Raw genomic sequence first — 5439 nt, 5'->3', positions numbered from 1 at the left:
TGAAAAGGTATTAATTGAACACTTACTATATCAAAATACAGGAGGCAACCAAAGATACTGGAATCAGGCATGATCCTGGCACATTTCTGAGGACATGGGAGACAGCTGGCTGAAGCTCTTTGGTAGAGGGCTTATGACTCTATGTCCCCATTACTAAAGGGGCCAAGGGGCCGAGGCTTGGGGCCTACAGGGGAAAAGAGGGGAGGCGGGAACTCATGTCAGTGCTGCGGAGCCAGCCAGCGAGCAGCAGCTGTTATAGTTCAGGGAATTCTTGTCCCTGCTTTTAAAGGTGGGGTCCAGAGAGGGGGGTCCTGGTCCTGTCTCCAGGGATGGGGAGATCCTGAGGTCTGTTTTGGGGCTGTCTCAGTAGTGGCTGGAGGAAGACATGCCACCACCGCGTGTCCACAGTGGCCCCTCTGGTCCATGAGCTCGGGTCCAATCCACGCCTTCTGGCCCATGACCCGAAGGGGAGACACACCCTTCTGTGGCCCCAGCCAGGGGAAGCAGAAGGAGCAGCGGTGGAGTCCAGCCACGTGCATCCTCGCGGGGGTCTCAGCAGCTCTTCGAAGGATGAGGATAGGAGCAAGATCTGAGGCAGAGGTCAGAGGTTCAAGGAAAGTGTGTGGCTTAAGCAAAGGGTTCTAATCAAGGGGTGGGGGCTGGGGGACTTGGCTCAGGACACCTGTGAGGGGCATGCCCTGAGGGCCCAAGTGCAGGGGCTGGGGTATGTTAGCTAGGGAAGGAACAGGCATTAATGACTAGTGCAGGAGACTTAGCATTAGGAACTGGCTATTAGAGACTCTAGGGAGCGGTGGCCTCAGGAGGGGCAGGGCCACACCAGGGCAAACCTGCGGACAAAAGGCAGACTGGGGCAGAGGGAAAACCAGGGGAGGGGCACGTCAGGGTGGGCGTGGTCCAAGGACCAGAGGCGTGGCTGAGATAAGGGCGTGGCCAGTGTTCACCCCTCCTGGGTGTAGAACGCCCTCCGTGCAGGGATGCCCTTGCTCCTGGTCTTGTTATAGGAAACATCTGCAGTTTCCCCAGGTGCAGATCTCCTACAGGCTGAGGCCCCCTGCCCAGGCTCATCCTCCCTCTGGCTGGAGAGGACCCAGGCCTCCTGCCAGCCTCCACACTCCTTTCCTGAGTCTCGAGAAGTCTCTCTCTCTCGTGTCACCTGTAGGTTTTAGCTTGGGACCCATCCACCACCGTAATAAGCTACACTTACTGAGAATCCATTGTGTGTGTAAACTCTTTTAACTTGACAATACTCAACTTATTTGGAGAAAAGGAAGGCTCAGACATGTAAGGTCATTAGCTAGAGGTCACATAGCTAAGTGGGCAGCCTGGCCTCTAATCCAGATCCAGGGTCTGTGCTGTACCTGTTGCGTAGCCCAGCCCCTGCCACCTGAGTCTCCAGGACTCTCGGGCCTGCTGAGTAATGAGTAGGAAGATTCTGGTCTCCCTTTTTGGGAGGTAGAGTGAGTGAAGCAGCCCCAGGGGAATAGAGGTGCTTCTGACCGATCGGGCCTGATGGATGGCTCAGATCAGGAGTTCCATCGCTAGCTTCCCCAGCTCTGGGGTCTTCCTTGTGTACCCTCCCAAACTGGGGAAGCCCCCAGAGCTTTAGCCGTGAGGAACTGGAGGAGGGGTCAGGGCCAGGGTGGGTCTGAGTAGGACATTTCTCGGCTCCTCTCTCCCCACAATTAAAAATCAGCCCACTTACTTCTTGTCTGAATCTTACTGCAGCTGTCTGGGCCCTGGCCTGGAGGGTGGACCAGCCCGAGAGAATCATGATGGCCCTTTAGGTCCAGGTTAATACCCCCGAATGAGCTCCACTGGCTTTAGCTCTGGGAGGACTCCTTGGACTCTCTGGCCTACATCCCACTCCAGTTCCAAGGGACTTCCCTTTGGAAAGTGGGGTCCTCTGTCTTCTCAGAAAAAGATAAAAAAACGAAAACAAAAAGGAAGTGTGCAGGCGTGGGTAGGGGTGGGGCAGACCCTGTGGCTGTGGCTAGCAGGTCTGCAGTGTCCTGGGGACAGCTGGTGGGGGTGGGGGTGGGGGGCTCTGGAACCCCTGCAGCCCTGTCCTTGCTGGCCTGGGCAGCATCACTCACCCGTCCCCCAACAGTGTCACCACTGGGGAGGGAGGGACCCCAGAGGAGGGGAAGTCACTTCCTGTGAGCACGAGCCTGCCAGGGTTATGAAAAACCCCTGCCAGCTGGGGCTAGTGCCCAGGGGGTGGGGTGGGGTGAGAGAATAAGGTGAGGGAAGGGGAGGATGGAGGAGTGAGGAAGGGCTGGGCTAAGTGCTGGGGAGGGTGAGGGAAGAATAATGCGGGAGGGTAGGGAAGAGGAGGAAAAACCAGAGGGAGGATGGGGTGGGGGAGGAGGGAGGAGGAATGGGGCACAGATGGGAGAGGAGAGAAATGGCACGATGGAGGGGGAGGATCTGAATGGAGGAGGGGTGGGAGCGAGTAAGGTAGGAGGGGACAGGGAAGAAGAACTGGGGGGGCTGGGTGAGTGCAGCAGGGGGCAAGGGGAGGGGCTCTCCCTCAGCAGCGTCAGCAGCAGCATTATTTACTGAGCTCTAGTCCTCACTCAGGCACGTGTTTAGCCAGCACTGCCCTGTGCCAGACATGGTGCCCAGGCGGCCATCCTGGCTCACCTGCCCTCCCAGAGCTCTCACTGGGAGATGCCGTGGGCCTGGCCTTGGCCTCTGTGATCGAACCCCTTCATCAGAGGGTGGGCGTGATCGTTCCCATTTCACAGACAAGGATGCTGAGGCCAGAGAGGTGAAGAGTGAACATTTCATGAGAGTGGGACTCCAGTTACTCCAGGTAGGTGGCTGCCCTCCAGGTCTCTGGATGCCTGGCCAGCCAGTTCCACCCGAGATCTAGCTGCCCCAGACCTCACAGCTCCGGCATTTCCCAGGCATGCTCCTCTGGGAGCTGGGTGCAACTGAACCGCAATACTGGTCATGCTTTGATCTTCTCTGAGCCTCAGTTTAAACAGGGGTAGGAATTTATCTTCTTTACAGGGCCATTGGGAGGTTCATTCTGCAGCAAACATTTATTGAGCTCCTGCTGTGTGTAGGCACTGAGCTGGGCTGGGTGCGGGGGACACTATGGAGAGCAGGTGGGTCTGCCTTCCTGAAGTAGGCTGCTGGTGTCCTCCTGAGCTTGGAAGGAGATGTGGCTGTCAGGGCTCAGGTATACAGCAGGCACACCATAAATACTAGCTCCTTTCTTGAGCTCCTGGCAGGTTGCACCCTGACCCGCATCCCATCCTCATCCTGACTTCTCGGGACCTCTGACATGGGAGGCAGCCCACCCTCCCACTGGCCTCCTACCCCTACCTCAGGCTTCTGTCTGAGGGACAAGCTGGGGTCAGCCGCCTCTAGGCTCTGCCGGCAGCGGCCTCCCCATCCCTGTGGGCCCACTGGGAGCCTGCCCTGAGTGGTCCCTCATTTCCTTCTTTCTCTGTCAGAGGTGGCTCCCTTGGTGTTCTCGGTGTGCTCTTGTGCTAAGGACTTCCGCCTCCAGCTCAGTGGTTGGTGCAGCCAGCCTGTGCCTAGCTTGGTGAGGGGTGGCCAGCAGACAGCACAGGGGACTTCAGGGTTGAGTCTTGTGGAGACTCTGGGCTCCATTTGAGCCAGGAGATCTCAGGCTCTGCCACTTTCCAGCTGTAAAAGCTCAAGCCTCAGTTTCCTTTTGGCCTCAGTTTCTATATCTATAAAATGGGGCTAAGCTATTTCATGGAGCTATTGTGAGCATTAAATTCACCTTAGCTGGGGCCAGCACTCAGTATTGCTTAATATAAATGAATAAATAAATCTTAACTGTTATGATTATTCTGTAAAACCTTGACTCATTGCCTGTCCAGCATCCTTCTACCATAGCCTGGTTTCAGGGACTGGTCGGGAGATGGACAGGTGATCCACTCAGCCAAGGAGTTGGGGCCTTTGCTGGGAATACTGGGAAATAGATTTTTCTCTTGAGTGGGATTTGAAGGTGAATTGCTGTCTTGGGCCACAGGGTGAAAAGTTGTCTGAGAATAAAGCTAACAGGTGGAGAAGGTAACAACCCTGACGCCATCATTTGAGCAACTTGTTCTTGAAGCTCTTACCTGGGCTTTTCATCTATCCATGCTATGTTTGTTAAACTCTATTATGTGCCAGCTGCCACTCTAGTTGCTAGAGATGCATCCAGGAACAAGCTCCAGTCCTGCCCCAGGGCCTTTGTACTTGCTCCCTGTACCTGGAATGCTCTTCCCTCAATATCACCATGGCTCCCTGCTGTACCTCCTTCAAGTCTGGACTCACAGGTTATCCCCTCAGTGAGACCTGCCCTGACCCCTCTGTTCAAAATCACACACACCTCTTCTACCCTTTCCCGATGTATTTTACTCCTCAGCACTTGGAACCACCTGAGAGATTCTATAGAATATTTGATGATTTTTTAACTTCTCTAGCTCCTCCACTAGAATGTTAACTCCACAAGGGAAGGGATTTTTCATCTGTGTTTTTCACAGCTGCTCCATAGTGCAGAGAGCAGAGAATGTAGAGCAGGTACTCAGTGTTGAATAAAAAGGGAGCCCCCAAAGGACTCTGAAGAGATGACGTTGTCATTGCGGTTTGGACATTTAAGAAGCAGCCATCCACTGGATGACCCTCAGAGGAGGGCACAGTGTACGGCTGCTGGTAGGAAGTCAGTTCTCCTCTCACTTAAGTCAGATTGGATTAATTTTTTTTTTTTGTGGGGATTGGGGGATGTCACTTTCAACCCTTAGAATCCTGAGTTGCTCTTGGAAGGATGCTGTACTCAAGAGCTGCCCCTGGGGGGCGCGAGGAAATTCCATTCCTGCCCTTGGACATGCAATCACTAGCACACTGGAGAAACTGGGGAAATTGAGAGATGATGGTGATGATGATGATGGCAGTAATGGAGTATCTGCTTTAATGAGGTAGGTATCAGTATCATCCCCATTTCCTAAATAAGGAAATTAAAGCACAGAGAGGTCAAGTAGCTTGCTCAAGGTTCCTCAGCTATAAGTGGAAGAAAGGAGATGAAAGTCACGTTGTCTGACCACCCAGAGGAGAGGCAGATGCTGTAGGGCTGAAGACACCCAGGTGGGAGGGAATTTAGGAGGGGCCCTGGGGGGGGGGGTCATTGCGCTGGAGGTGTGAGCCCTCTCAGCAGGCTGGAGCCCCCAACCTGCAGCCCACCCACAGGATGTTTCCCCAGCAGTGGCCTGAAGTGCTTTTAACTGTGGAATCGAATCTGGCTGGCACCAGGGCAGGTGAAATCAGCACCACTCTGCGCAGTCTGAGGACCGGAAGGCTTCCTGGAGGAAGCTGCATTTAATCAGAGACCTGGAAGAGGAGGAGGAGTCAGCTGGTTGAAGAGAAGGGGAAGAGCATTCAGGCTGGGGCACAGCTGGG

Source organism: Camelus ferus, chromosome 28 (assembly GCF_009834535.1).
Source record: "Camelus ferus isolate YT-003-E chromosome 28, BCGSAC_Cfer_1.0, whole genome shotgun sequence".
Taxonomy (NCBI): Eukaryota; Metazoa; Chordata; class Mammalia; order Artiodactyla; family Camelidae; genus Camelus; species Camelus ferus.
Note: the sequence above shows the minus strand (reverse complement) of the source record.